We start from the raw sequence: 16,506 nt of genomic DNA on the forward strand, positions 1-16,506 counted from the left end.
TTAATTTCATTGAGTTACCACTAGCTCTTGTGTTATATGAAGGGGAAAAAACAACGCTGCCTTGTTCACTTTCTCCACTTTGTTCATGGTTTTATAGATCTCTATCATATCCCCTCCTTAGTTGTTTCTTTTCTAAGCTAAACAGGCACAGTCTTTTTAATCTATCCTCATATAGAAATTGTTCCATACTGCTAATCATTTTTGTTGACCTTCTCTGTACCTTTACCAATCCTAATATCTCTTTTGAGATGGGGCAACTGGAACTGTACGTAGAATTGCAGGTTTTGGCGTATATGGATTTATATAGTGGCGTTATGATATTTTCTATCTTACCCATCCATCACTTTCCTAAAGGTTCGTAATGTTCTCTTAGCTTTTTAAAATGCTGCTGCATATTGAGTAGATATTTTCAGAGAATAATCCACGATGACAGAGATCTCTTTCTTGAGTGGTAACAGCTAATGTAGACTGTATAATTTTGTATGTACAAATTGGGATTATGTTTCCAATGAGCACTACTTTGCACTTATCAGCATCGAACATTATCTGTCATTTTGCTGCCCAGTCACACAGTTTAGTGAAATCCCTTTGTAACTCTTCAAAGTCAACGTTGAATTAACTCTCTTGAGTAATTTTGTGTCTTTTGCAAATTTTGCCACTTCACTGTTCATCCCCTTTTCCAACTCATTTATGAATATGTTGAACAGCACTGGTCCGGGTATAGATCCTTGGGAGATCCCGCTATTTATCTCTCTCCACTGTGAAAACAGACCTGTGTGTGGAAGACCAAAGGCAACAAGAGTCTGTGTAACACTAAGGTAACTTTAGACTTTTCTCAATCGGTAGCTGTAGTGAGAGTCATGCATGCACACGCACAAATAATCACTCTCAGATCCAGTCTCAAACTAACTTTATTAACACACAGAAAGAACATCCTTTGACTTACTATATATTAAAATATTATTGGGGGAGTTCTATCATTTATTCCAATAACTTACTTTCCTTCATCAAAAATCACTAACTTTACTTGTTCTTTTTACTTTAACACTAAATATCCTACATCAGTGATGTGTCATGTGTAAATAAGCTTACAAAACATATTTGTAAGTTTTAATACTGCACAGACCTGAAGGCAAGACTCTTAAATATAAGGTAACATTCTTAAGTATAGTCTCAATTTATTGCATAACAAATTATCTGTATGATGGGTAGGCATATGTATCTCTCTAAATGGGTAATGCTTGAAAAAGTTCCTGGATGATCCATTTGTGTTTCTTTGGATGCAGTTTCTTGACTGTGCTGAATTGTGGCTTCTGTAATGAACTCAAGAGATGTCTGTAGTTGGGTTTTGCTCCATTTCCATATTAAAGATCATTGCAGTTCTGCAAATATTGTTGCTGGTGTTAATTCTGGAACTTTTGTAACAGATTAATTAGAGTTAGGTGTTAGCTTCGCTGCATGTGACGGATGTGTTTCTGCACCAGATTTTATCTCTGTCGTGTACTGTGTAAATCATCAGACTTTACTGTGATTGACCCATTTTTGTCTCCATGAAAGTCTGTTTCCCATACTCTTTATATAAAATGGTATATTGTTTATTGGCAGCTTGCTTCTTACAAACCAGATGGTGCCTGTCCAGTGCTGCCATAAGAACCATTTTAATGTAGTTGACCAGTTTCTTTTTCTCACTGCCCTTTTCTGACTTCATAGGCTGAAATCCTTTCTCCCAACATTTGAATGAACTGTTCAGTCAGGTCAATGTGGGATGAATGGATTGTATGTGGCCTGGTTAGATGTGTGTTTCCATTTAACTTGATGAATTCCTAAAATTCTGATGAAGCAAACAATTGAACATTATCACTGGCAACCTGCATTGAGGTTTTCTCCCACCCCTTGCAAACGAAGTGTGTAGGACCTCAGTTAGATGCACTGATGTAGATACCTGCTCAAAATGACTGCAAGTATTTTCTGTGTTATCAGTTACAGGAATGTATGTTTTGTTCTGAAAGATCCCATGAATTCCAAATATATACGCTGTCATGCAATCCCTATATATCCTTGACTATTCCCAAAGATGGGCTGTTGCCTTGTCCGGTGCATTCCGTAATATTTGATACACTATATATTATTTGGACAACTTTTCTATTGGGCTATTCATGTTTGTCTCCCAAACATGGGTTCATGCTAAAGTTTTCATTTTAACCTTTAATATTCTACATAAAGCATTTTCAGTACTTGTTGCAGCTTTCTCAGGTTGACTGTTTGAATGGTCCCCATGACTGACAGAAAACTTGTCCCTCAAATGGTAGAATGGGAGAGAATACGCCTGTGTTCAGACCTCCATCCGTTCATAGTAACCTCATATACTTGTGCTAAATTAAGATCATTCCTAGTGGCTTTCTGTTACTCATCAGCATTGCAGAGAGGCCTGGTAAAGTCTCTAAGATATGTTAATTAGATCCATTGAGTGTATTCTGCAAATTGATTCTAGACTATCCAGTTGTGGTTGGGACAGTCCATAGGCTTTTAAATGCTTTGCTATGTTCCTATAGCCAACTTCATATTGGTTCTTGCTGAGGAACAAAGCCCAGCATTGTAAACATGAAGAAGTCATTATGGGAATACCTTTTGTGGTACTGAATAAAGATGTCTGCCTGAAGGTCTGTTATTAAGTAAAAGGTCAAGTATATAAATATTAGTGAAATTTCTTAATGTCCTGCAAACCAAATGTAGGGTCTCTTTATCTATTTGCACATAATTATTTTCATCTGATGTTAACCAACGAGATTCAAATACAACTGGTCTTTCACAGCTGCCAGGTAGAACATGCTACATAACTGCTCCTGGGCCTTGGGGGGAGGTATCACAAGCCAATCTCAGGTGAAGTGCTAGATCACTAGCACTCCTGTCTTCCTTAAATAGTTATGCACAGGTTATCTGCTGCTCTGTTTTAATTTTTCGGAAACAGAGAATTCAGAACTAATGCAAGTTTTGGTAAAAACTGCTTGTAATTTATTAATCTTCTTAAAGGAATGCAGCTGTGCGGTGTTTGTAGGATATGGGACTTTCTTCACAATAGTAATTTTATCATCTAACTTATTCTTTTGATCTACCTATAGTTCTCAATTTTCCTTTGAAAATATTTACACCTAACCTTGTTTACTCTGACCTCATGGCATGTCTAGTCTCACCAACACAAACAATTCCAGGGATCTCTTCCAGTCGATCTTTGTTATAGCAGAGAAGCTAATGGTACTCTAAAGGGCAGTCTATTAAATTGAAACAGTCCCTTATGGGTTTACACAGGGAGGAGTACACAAGATTCAGATCTGTAAACAAGCATAAGCTAAGTCTGTCTCTACCCACCTGCTAATGTACAATTCATAGCAAAAATATCTTTTGTATGTGATAAGGGGTATTTGCCTATTTTTAAAACAGGATCGAGCATTAATTTGGAAGAACCACAGATCTTTATAACCCCTTTCTTCTTGGGTATAGCTTCAATTGACATGACCCATTTACTGTGATTTGTCTTATTCACAGTTCCTTCAAGCTCTAATTTCTCTAGCTCTGGTTCATCTCTTGACCTGAGAGCATGTGGAACTGGGTGGGCCATCTTAAAATTTAGCTGGCAGACTTCTTCCAGTGTTGTTAACTGACCCACACCACCATTCAAACTTGTAACAACTTGTTCTGGAAGTCTTGGTAAATCATTTCCATGACTGTCAAGTAAATGTTGTACTGATGCTTTAGTGCCATGCCTGAGCCACGTACTTCCCAGTAGTGGATGACAACCCAGCTCTATGGCAAATAGCCATACATATCTTATCTTTTTTCCAACTTTAACATGCAGGATCACCATCAACTTTTTCTTCTGTTTGTATGTCTGAAAATATGGTAATATTTAGCATGGCTCTAAATAAGTCTCTGTGATCCTTATAGGAGGTAATGGCATCTGCAAACCCTGTGTCCAATTCCATTTGTGAATGATTCCCAGCCATTTGTAGTTCTCCCCCAAATAATATCTACAAACATAAATAGACACCGTCACTATTGCTAGTACAGGCTCTAAATGCATAGTTTTAATTCCTTTATTCTTTCTGAGGAAGTTTCACAAATTTTCACATACAACATATATGTCTTGTCTTACAGGAATTTAGACACAACTTTCCCTTGAAACAGCAGTCATATGGTTAAAGGTTTGTTCAGCCACGGTAAGAATATTTCAAATTTGTTAGCTCATCCGACATTTACTGATTGTGACATTAATTTGATGTGCATCATCCTCACTTGGGACAGTTTCGCTAAGTGTTGTGTTGCATTCTCCATGCAGCAGTGTCCATACTTTGTGAATATGTCAGGTCAATCTCTATTAGCAAACATTTCTGTATGGCTTCATGTGTCAGATCACCAAGTGATTCTTCAAAGCTTCATCACAATTAGTTAAAAATGTACAGTGCTGGGTTAAATTCTGCTGTTCTGTGTTGGCAAAAGGTTGTGGAGATGAATGCCTTAAATAGATATTATGTTTATTTTTAAAACTCCTCTCTTTTTGCTTCACTGATGCTGTGACTATATGAGGCAGTCCAGAAGATTTACATCCACTGTGGCTGTCAGAGGATACCTTTTTGTCATTTGCTCATTATTAGGGTAACAAAATACCTCAATGTTTTCTGTAAAGGATTCTGAGCTCTCATAGCATTCATCGTAGAGATCCACATGTCCAAAAGACTAGAAAGTATTCCTATATCAGGTCAACTTGACTACAAGAAATGAAATGGGTTCTGTATCTTTTTCCAAGAATGGGAAAAGTAAACTATAAGATGCATATTTTGCAAGAACTTTGACATGCAACAAGCGCCACATGTCTTACATAATGGTAAGTCATTTGGACAATTTTCTATTTAATTTAACAATATTAAACCAACATAGTAGTACATTACATTCTTCACAGCCTTAAGAATAACTTGATGAGTTGAGAAACAGAAAGAGAAATAATAGACAATGCAATTGTTGTCAGTTTTTGGCTGCGTGTATGCTCCCCATGTGTATGTTGTCCCAGCTCTGAACAGATAACCGAGACACCACTCCATGATCAAATAACTCGACTCGACCACAGATCCACTGATCACCCAGCCAGGTTTATTGCCAAACGAGCACAGCAGAACAACAGCCTTGGAGACATCCGATGAATAAGCATAAAAGGCACCATTGTGGCCAGTCTTGAAGGGTTTGATGTTTACATCTACCACCATTTGCCTAGGAACCTAAGCCATTCCTGTGCATTATTCAAAACTGGAATCTGTTTGTATATTGCTAAATACGGCAGTGAACCTTACACCTTTTTGACTAGCATTATTATTTGCATGATTCCACATCTTTTTGTTTTTTACAAGTTTAAATTCTGCAGTATATCAAAATGCTCTTAGGTATTTTCTATGTTCAGTGACTGAGTGACATGCATACTACATACCTTTTTTCCCCCTTTTCTGATAGATCTACATGGTGGAATTGGTATGTAAATAGAAGAATCAGAATAGTGTCTGAAGTAATATATCTGTTTGAAAAAGAAAAATGCATGCACATGTGTGTACCTGTTGATGGCTAATGGAATATGTAGTATTTCTGAGAAAGGTGTATGCAACATAGTGGAGTTATAGAAAATCACAAATTGGTCATAAAAATGTGTACAAAAATGCCTACTGTCATTTATTGTGCTAAACAGTGTTTGCTTTGTGAACATCCATCAGGTGAGACAAGGAATCCATATTCAGAAATATACCTCTAACATGTTGAGAAAGAACCAGTTCCTACATTCCTTGCATATTCAAATTTAAGGTGCTTTTTATATGTAAAGAATTCAGGATTAGGCCTATAAGTGGTAGCAATATGTATTGATTAATTTTAAATATTTTTTTCACTGGGTACATGTGCGTTTATTTATTTATTACATTATTATAGAACTTGAACTACAGCCAGAACTTTGTTTCCCTAAGAATGCTGAAATAAGATGAGCATAGTTTTTGTTTCTGCTATTTCAGCGATATGTGGTTTATATTGTAGCATGTAAAAGGTAACATATCCTGCTGTGTTAGTTTAAAGTGAAGCTGACACTATTACTGTTACATGACTAGGATAGCAGAATGGGTAGTCTGAGATCAGAGAACCAAGAACCTGCTCTACATACACGTTTGGAGACCAAGGGCATCACCCCCCAGTACATCAGTCTTCACAAACAAGAGCCCTATATTTGATCCAGGACTCTAAGCTGTGTCACCTACAGGCTGAGATCATGTGTCCAAATTTGCAGACTATCTGCTTTACACAGGTGCCTTTTTGGTGCAATGACTCCCATTGTGTACGTTTTTTTTTAACTATCATAGCAAGTTATTAGAGGTTAGAACAGAAACAAAATTAACTTATTTACAGCTGAATGTCCCATAAAATGCAGAAAACATTTATTTGAGGCTGAGCTTATCAGGTCTGCTGCTACCTCACCTATAAGCCAGGAGAGTGGTTTTATTTTAGCTGACATCAAATAATTTAAAAACATATCTAGGATGATGAGTTATCACAGTTGACTTGATGGAAGAATGTCTATTTCTTGCTAAGAATTTTGAGGACACTAACATTTGTAGAGAAATTTAAAATCCTTGTTGGAGTTGGTTGATTAGTAAGATTTAATTTTTCTTTTAGTTCTCTGATATTGCTGTAAATATTTTTCATGAGTTATGCATAACAAAAAAGTACATTAATCTGTCAGAATATAAATGATTTTCTTCTGGCCACCAGGGCTTGAGGGATTTATTTAAAGTCAGTTGTGCTATTGTTTGCCCCCAGGATGTGTAATATATATTTTAAGGGAATGTGGATTACTGTAAGACACCTATATTATTTGTGTGATTAATATTACTGTTACAGTGAATGAGGTCCTGTGGTCTTACGTTGCTCTTATAGTGACTTAATCATTTCTCACAAAAGCAAAGTCATCTTAATAAAACATTCCACACACCAGTTTGTTTTTCCACAAATGACAAATGCAACTGTAGTAAGATGTGAATTTTCTGTTATTAAATATATAGCATCATGAATTTAATTTACTGTACTACATGTACGTGATAACATTATACAGCAGAGCTGAATCTGAATCCAAACCCATTTCTCCTAGCTTCTGGGAGTTGAAATGTAGATTGTGGCAAAATAGTACAATTAAAGTCCAATCCTCAGGATAATAATTGTGTAGTTTTGGATACAGAATTGTAAACTATGAAAAAGGTCAGCTTTGTGGAAGCATATTTAAAGTTTCATGTTTGTAATCTGTAATGATATGTGTAATTACTTGATCATCTCTGCCAGATGATAATGACACACAGATTTTCAGCACTTTATTCTGCGCGGTTTTTTGTTTTTGTTTTGTTTTGTCTAGTGACAGGTTTGTACTTATGCTGTACTGGCAGTATATACTTATTCACATGACTTTTTCATCTATAGGAAAGTTGTAATATGAGGAATTGAAAGCATTTCAAAATGTGGAAGAGTAAAGTTCAATTGTACATGTATGTGTATAAAACAAAAATGGTGGAATGAAAATTATGCTGGTACTCTGAGGAGTGTTGCTTTGAAAATTGTATATATGGCAATTGCATTACACAGTGAAAGTCCCATTATAAAGGCCTGATCCTGAGAGATACAGAGCACTCGCAGCTAATTGTGGGTGCTCATCATCTTTGCTTATCATAGAATCATAGAATCATAGAATATTAGAGTTGGAAGGGACCTCAGGAGGTCATCTAGTCCAACCCCCTGCTCAAAGCAGGACTAACCTCTGCTATATCATCCCAACCAGGGCTTTGTCAAGCCGCAGCTTAAAAACCTCTAAGGATGGAGATTCCACCACCTCCCTAGGTAACCCATTCCAGTGCTTCACCACCCTCCTAGTAAAAAACTTTTTCCTAATGTCCAACCTAGACCTCCCTCCCTGCAACTTGAGACCGTTGCTCCTTGTTCTGTCATCTGCCACCACCGAGAACAGCCTAGCCCCATCCTCCCTAGAACCCCCTTTCAGGTAGTTAAAGGCCGCTATCAAATCCCCCCTCACTCTTCTCTTTTGCAGACTAAACAAGCCCAGTTCCCTCAGCCTCTCCTCATAAGTCCTGTGCTCCAGCCCCCTAAGGGTTGAAATCCCCTAAGGGTGAAATCCACTCCTGAAGGCCTATATGCATCCCTTAAACCTTGTGTTGAGGGTTAGGTGGAACTTAAATGGTGCATAGGCCTTGTGTTAGTCCTCTGAATGGATGAATGTTGCTCTGAATGCATGACTTATATTGAGAGAGAATAGAGAATATAATTCCTTGAGTACTGGACATCTGTATAGTTTTACTACCATTTTAGTAGTGTAGTAAAACTTTGAGTACGTCAATATCAAAATTGCTGCAATATGTTTCTTTAAAAGTATTGTGTTAGTAAAGTATGTCACAGGGCAAGAACATACAATACATCAATAAAATACAGTATGTGTGATTACTGCACATATATTATGATGAGTACCTGAGTGAAGACACTAGTTTGTTTATTTTGAGACACAAAATGCTTCCATCTCACAGTGACTTGGTACATATACAAAGATTTTATATTATATAAAAGTAGATAAACTCCACCACAGAACATAGCTATATGTACTTTCCCCAAACTCACTCCACTTGGGCAAAGCCTGAAGAGAGAGAGAGGCTTTACACTCTGTCCTGGAGGTCATCAAGTTCAGGCACTGGTGGGACAATGAGAGGAGTGAATTCTAGAAAGAACCCTAGGCCTCCAGCTTCCTTATGTTTATATCTGAGGGTTGCTGGCAAGGGCTCCTTAGCTGATTTCAATAGTCACGGTAGCAAGCCAAGAGAGGTGAAGCTGTCAGTTCCTTGTCTTTATGGACAGTGTTGTTTAGTGATTACAGCCAGGTCTGTATTCACATGCTTTGTGATTTCAGTCAAGTTACTTACCTTCTCTAAGTCTCAGTTTACCCCTTTGGTAACTATCTATAGTTACCAGAGGAGTTGTTTATCAGGGCTTAATTTGGCCAGTTGGGGCTATTCTGAGTATTATTAAGGGCATGATTTGTCTTTTTATCTGCGCTTTCCATAAAACATTCTAAGTCTCAGAGGTCCATATTTATGTGGATGCTTTATATTGCACCTAAACTTTTAAAGCAAAATATAATTGTTTTGTTCTATTCACTGTTACTGTTTTGTTAGCTGTGTATCCTCACTGTTATATTATGATGCAACAAATGATATTCAAGAAAGCAGAGCACCTTGGTCAAGACCTCTGAAAATAGTTCATATAGCGTTCCCTGTATGCTTTATGGAAGAACCACAGTAAAATTTTGGCATTCATACATAGCAAATATGTATTGTGCCTTTTACAGTTTTAAAAGTACTTAAAATTATCATACTCCTAATGAAAGTTGTCTATAGTGAGAAAGAATGATGTTGGTAATTACACTAAATTCAGCTAGGATACGGTGGACAAGAGCTTTAAAAACTTCAGAAACATCAATTAAAGCCCAAGTTCTGTGCAATAAGCATCAAAAATTGATAAAAACTCAAATTTAGGTTTTTAGATTTAGTGTTTAAATCAATCAACTGCAAACAAGATTTAATTAAAGAATATTATTTCAAAGTGTAATTACCTACTGGGATTAGAATGAACCTCTATTGCCCATAATGTTCTCCTACTGTGATCCCACACTGAAAAATGTTGAGTTTTAGATTAATATGCATCTTGTAAGTACAAGTCCTAATCTCAATCTTAAAGGACATTTAAAACACACTTGGAACCTTCTATGCAATCAAGCACAGTGTGACTACAATGTCCACCATGCTAAATTTGTGATTACATTTTTTATGTGCATGATTTAAATCGCTTTAGCAGCCGTCCAGGGAGCATTTTACCCTGCATATTAATTACACAAAGGCTTTGTCATGTGAGGGTCTCAGTGGTCATGGTCTGTAATCCAGCTCATTTGAACTGTGAGTACAGTTTTTGAGCATGCTGTGCACATCAAGCCCAGCTTTAAAGCTAGAATATGCTGAGATGGTTAACAGGTATGGTTCCTGCTTAAGGAATGAATGCCATTTATTTAGTGACATCTGCAAACTAATTGCTTAAAAATCTGAAACTGAAAAAAGCATACCGAGGAAGCTGTTATAAATACACAATGAAATACAGTAGATGATATTCTAATACTGTCTTATCTCCAAAAAGCAACATCTACATAATATCACTATTAAACAAAAAACCACAATTCACAAATAAAAAGTGATTATAGTATTTCTTGTTTTCTTTAATTTATTAATAGTTTTGAACTTGTTAAGGTATTCTGAATTTCTCTTTTTTCTTGTTGTTCAGTTGAATACCCTCTCTTCTCCTTAATTTATCCCATGTCTTATTTGTTTTGTATATCTTGGGTTATTTAGACTGTAAACTTTGGGGTGAGGAATGTACCTAAATGTGCTATATGGTGCTATATAAATGAGCATAATAATATAAAGCAGAATTGAAACATAATTTAATCACGGCACAGTTTTTGGTATCATTTTTGATAACTTTTATATAATCTGTATCCTTACTCATTTTAAAGCATCTATCTTCATCATATGTGTAAAAGAAGAATTATGTTTAAAAAATGTAGGACTAATAATGATGAGAAGTCCTATTAGATCATTGAGTGCTTTGTTGTGTGTTTGGATTATAGGGCCAAATCTTGCTTGCCTTGTTCACATGAGCAGTCCTATCAAATCAGTGGAATTCTTCTGTGAGCAAAGTGAGTGGGGTTTGGCCCTTTATTTTAGTCATGGGCTAGACTCTGAAGTCCTTAATCACTCTTACACAGGAAAACTCTCATTGAAGCCATATGTTTGAAATCCTATAGGTAATATTTTTATTATAATAGGTGTGTAGGACTAATCAAATAACACAGGTAGATTGGAAGCGTCTGTTCTCCCTGTCTCTTAACACAAGAACAAGATGACATTTAATAAAATGAAAGAGTGGGAAATTAGAAACTGTTAAAAAGAACTGATCTTTTACACAATGTGGGAGTAGACTGTGGAATTCCCTGCCACAGGAAGCCACTGAGACCAAGAATTTAGAAAGATTAAAAAAGAGATTAGACATTTATATAGACATTTATACCTAGAGTTGTTACAATTAATGCTAACAAACTTATGGAAATGAAATTGATTCTCGTGCTTCAGGGCATAAGCCGATTTCAAACTACTAAAGGTCAGTATTAGACCTAATGTTGGGAGGATTTTATTCCACCATCTACCTATGAGGGGTTCTAACACCTTTCTCTAAGCATCTGGTGCTGCCTACTTTTGGAGACAGGATACTTGACTTAAGCGGACCTCAGGTCTGATCCAGAAGGGTGATTCCTATTTTCCTAAATGTAGCAAACTGTTACAGAAATAGATGCATTAGATTTATATCAGTGATACGTTTGGAAAAAAACTTGTCCTACATAAATATCTAATATGAACTAGTGCACATGTTTATGCATTTAAAATGTCTCTGGTGTTACCTGTGCACTGCATGCTGCTAAAGGTACAAAACTGAAAGGGAAAAGGCATGCACATTAAATATTTCCTTAATACAATGTAAATGGTAGCTTCTTGATCTACAGACAGTTCACTCACCACAGAGCTCCCCTTGAAGAATGAGGACTGTGCTGTGATGTTAGAAGGAGAATAAAAAGGAGGAAGACACTAAAACCAAATTGTAGAGGATTCTAAATACTGAAGATTATTTTATGCACCTACGTATATAAAAGATGCAAAAGCAAATCCAGCTACACTTTCATTCTGGAGAGAGTGGAAAGGACGAAAATATACTGTATTGAACAATCATTGAGATCTGGGAAGGGGCATTACAGTGACCTCTAGGATCTGAGCACTCCATACTCTGACTACAAATTGTCATCTCTTTCTCTAGTTCTTCAATCAAGCAAGTATTACTTTTATGTTTTTGCTTGGGGGAAACTATTGACTAAAATACACTTTGTGTACAGCATTTATTACATTGTCTGAATATATGGGAAAACAAGAGGAAAAACTCTTGCTGAGGATTGGATTAAGACAAAATAACAGAATTTTCTGTGGTGTGAGTTTTCAGTTACTCAAGGGCTTACTCTTTCCTCATATTTTCCTCATTTTTCAAACTTGTTCACATTGAACTTCCAGTGCAGTAAATGCTTTGGCAAGTAAACAAATAAATGAAACAACCATTAGTCTGTGTGTGGATGGATTAATTCTTTATAGGTGAAATACAAGGAAGAGATTTGTTTGTTCTTAAACAAATGTATGGAAAATATGGGTCATTGTGTATATTCTGGCTTTCTAAGGCACAGATAAAAGGGACTAGTTGATGTGGACACAGTGGCAAAATGAGGAGAGACACGTGCATGGACTTAAGCACAGGCTGCAACTTTTATTAAACTTTAACACAAGGGATGGGCAATACCCACCCATCACCCATACTCTCCTATACCAGGCATTTAATTGGTTCCAGTGAGTTGGTTACAGAGCTCCTTACCTTATAACCCGTCACTGGCACCAGGATTACAGGCTTCTTACCATGTAACCCATAACACGAGGTAGGCTTTCCTCGGTCAGGTGAGTAGGGTGGGCTGCTGGAACGGAGCTGAAAGAGGCTCCATGTGGCCCCTGTATTGGGCTAAATCCTAAGAGCTGGGGAATGTTGGCCAATCAGCACCCCTTTTCCCTAGCTGGCCAATGGGTGCCAGAGGCTCAGTGGGGGATCTTCCTGTTTTTCCTTGGCAAGTGTCTCCCTTCCTCGGTGGTGAGACTGTCTCCCTTTCACTGCTGGCCCCATCAATTTCCCCCACCCATTGATGTAGGTGGGTGGCATTTTTCTGAATTTAACAGCAACAGCATTTGATTTGGGTCTTTTGTATGAAAATTTGGGACTTTTTCTGTATGCAAAGAGGGAAAAAAAAAGTCACAAGAATCTGAGGTTTCTATGGATTTGTCACAAATTCACCAGGCCATATGAAGACATAAGGATAAAGATATATAGAAATCTCATGGAAATGGATATCATTATGAATTTCTCATTTGGAGGCTTTTCACAGGGTGTTTGATTAAATAACTATTGAAATACTTGAGGATTCCTGAATAAAAAGGATTCTGCAAAGATGTAGCTATGCCCTTTAGCAGGTATGGCAGCCTTAGTAGGGATAGCATATGCTCAAGAGGCCAAAATTCTTTGTTTTGAAATTTATCATTAGTTGATCTAAATAGAACAAATACCCACACACCTTGCTGCTATGGGTGTTTGAGTTGGCTCTACCCTGCTTTTTGCTGTCTCTCCTCTTTTTTCCTTTTGGGTTTGGCTCAGGGATGCAGCTGAAGCAGCACTTCCAACTTTGTAGCATCCTTGCTCTCCTATGTGGTGAGGAGGACTGGGAGTTTTTCCCCTTTGTGTCCTCCGCCTCTCAGTGTTTGCCTGGCAGGGAAAGCAGAGACTCCTGGCTGACTACTCATTCTCCTTCTCGGTGGGAATTTATCTGGGAAATTCTTGCTCTCCTGCTTTGGTAACTATTCGGCATCTGAAGTTTGCCTTTCCCTCATGCTGGCTGTTTATAGTTGGTGCTGCACCACAGATGACTTTAGCCAACATTTTTTATGGGCAACTTTCTTACAAGGCAAAAGTGAGCAGTACTTTGTCTCTGTAAGCATGAGATTGGAGTAATAGATTCATTAATGTGTCTGTCATAATGTGTGTAGGAGTGAATATTTTCATTTAATTGTATTATTTTGTTCTAAAGCGTAGTTTAGTCAGCATCATTCGTCTTTTAGGCCCAGATCCTACAAATACTCATGTGTGACTATAAATTTACACATGTAAGTAGCTCCACTGATGAACAAGTGTGTGCATGTTTGCTGGATGAGAACAAGCCCACATCTGTGTAATACAAACTCCCATTGATAACTCCCATTGAGGGGTTTTTACAAGGAATGCAAGGTTGGACATTTACTATATACAGTAGGGGCCTGATCGAAAGCCAGAGGAAAGTCTCCCCTTGACTTCAGTGGGCTTTGGATCAGACCCTATATGATAAGTACAAATAAAACATATTGTAGGCAGTCAGCTAAGACATATTGGTCCATTTTCTGTTTTCAGTTATACCCATAAAATTGGTGGGGTAGCACAAGTGTAAATGAGAGAAGGGTTTAGACTATAGAGCTGCAGGCACAGTTTACTTTTTATAATTTTCTCTGTTCTCAAACAAAATGTTTTCTTTTTTGGGGAAGTTGTGCTAAAAGACTTTGAAGTGAAAATGCCATTTCAGTGCTAATGTCTTGTCTCTAATGTATTTGATAGTGCTTTCTAATAGAGATGTATAGTAATGAAATATATAAATTGAAGTTGGGAAGCTATTTTTCTTGAAAATCCACCCCAAATCTGTGGCCTTTTACATTACATTTTAATCAGTCTTGAATTCTGAAATCTCAGCATAGAACTGTTGATATGGCTCTCCTTTGATGAATTATAAAGGTAAACTTTAATGAACAGTGAATAGGACCACCTTTACTACTTGGGGTAATAGAATAAAAAAGCAAACAAACACATTTTTCTTACTGCCACATGCCTCTCCTTAATAATAAGTTTTGTCTTTTCTGCAGAAATAGATGCTGTATAAAGTCTCATTAAATTAGCTGACTGATGGAATAAATACACAGCCTATGGCTCTCCAGTCCATAGTAAACTAAGCAAGGGTCTTGATATCTTAGAGTTCTGCTTATTTACACATGCCTTGGACTCTTCTCACAGATATGTAAATTATTCTGGTTAAAACTAAATGCTAAAGTCTACACCATTAGTCTTCCACTTCATGATCTCCACATGGGGCTGTTAGAGGGATAATGTACCATACAATACACGGTTTACTTTTAATTAATAGAAAAAAAATGTGAAATGAATATTAAATGTAGCTTAATGTGAAAGAAAGCTCAAAGCAGTATGGTTGTTTATTTTTTTATTTTTTTTTTAAATATTCATCTCTGCTGCAACATTAGAAACTAAAAATGCAGCAGCAAACTAGAAATATCACTAAAGCATTGGAAAAGAATGAGAAACAGGTGAAGGCACTGTTAAAACAAGGTCAGTTCTATCCTAGTTGATGTGAAGGTGGGGAGTACGTATCTAGTGGGCACATGGGGAGTTCTGGTGATAGCCCCAATGAATATTAAAAGTAGTTATGATCATAAGTCCCTGGGCACACTGTTGAAATTGTACCCCACCACATAATGCATGAATTGAAGAATCTGGTATTAAATCTTAATATAAAAAAACTCATCAAATAGAAGCATTTAATTAAAACACAAGATCTGTTTGTCTGCATTATAATTCAATGTGTCAAAATTAATGCCTCTGTTTTTAATAAATAGAATTACCAATTCACAAACAGTTTATCACACTGTTCTCAACAACAGAATGGAATTTTAATTATATACCATTATTTATTGCAATGAAATGAGCATGTTTCATAATATTTGCCAACAGCACAAGTTAAGATTTAAAAAGAAAAACTCCATTAAATAATGATTTTCTCCAGTGGCATTCCCCTTGTCTCATTTGGTTCACCTAGAATAAGGTAAGAATCTCAGTATAAGACAAAGAATATGAACAACTCTCTGGTAGCTTTAGGAGATAACAAAGTGCTCACTGAAGGCACTTATTTGTGAGATTAAAGGGTTTTGAACTAAAGCCTGAAATTAGTAACTTTTCATCTCCCTTTACCAAGAGAAGCTGGTGTTTTGTAATAAAATAAAGACCTTGCATTTTAAAATGTCTTCAGCAGGCAGAGTGTGAAACTAAATGCTACTCATTTTTAAATTATTCATACATTCTTAATTGTGATGTTATCCTTATAAATGATAGTAATGGTACAGTTTAAAGCCTAAAAACCCAGCAAGTACCTTCCAGTGAAACGGGTTCATTTAATGCACGGCAGCTGAATCTTTAATTCAAGAGGATAGATGAGAAGGCTTTGCTGGCAAAAATACAGTAAGACACTTGAGTTTTACAATGGGAGATTAGGGGGCCTGATACGATTGCTAGATGGGAAGGGAAATTCCAGCCTTACACTCCAGATACAAAAAAACCTGTAGAATTCCACCAAACTTAACTTAGATAGCATTTCTTTACAGTTCAACTGTATCCGTGTATGGAGGATGCCCTTGTTTGTTAACTCTCGATAAGTAGTCACCCCTTTACCATGCAAGTTGCAAGGGGAAAATACTGAGGTAAATATCTTCTAATCAAAGATATAGGGGTCCATATTCTGCTCTCATTTACACTTGTGTAAACCTCAGACTATCAGCATTGTAACTGAGAGCAGAATTTGGCCCATGTTGTGTTTTCCTCCTTGGTGGTGGGATGGTAAATGTGAGAGCTCTGATAGAATGCATTATCCCAAAGAATCCTTTC

General features: G+C 36.8%; 1 long non-coding RNA gene across 6 annotated transcripts in view; it reads left to right on the forward strand.

Annotated features, from left to right (window-relative positions):
* The window catches only part of LOC137154194 (uncharacterized), a 242,945-nt gene that overhangs the window by 12,861 nt on the left and 213,578 nt on the right, over positions 1-16,506 (forward strand). For 5 of the 6 annotated variants that reach the window (XR_010920141.1, XR_010920139.1, XR_010920136.1 and 2 more), the window contains one exon: positions 4,153-4,214. This is a non-coding gene — a long non-coding RNA (uncharacterized lncRNA). Of the gene's footprint in view, positions 1-727; positions 819-4,152; positions 4,215-16,506 lie in introns of those variants that run through there. The other variant, XR_010920140.1, reaches the window with a different exon arrangement.

Source organism: Emydura macquarii, unplaced genomic scaffold, assembly GCF_026122565.2.
Source record: "Emydura macquarii macquarii isolate MOO-44397 ecotype Brisbane River unplaced genomic scaffold, CSIRO-AGI_Emac_v2 contig_1253, whole genome shotgun sequence".
NCBI lineage: Eukaryota > Metazoa > Chordata > Testudines > Chelidae > Emydura > Emydura macquarii.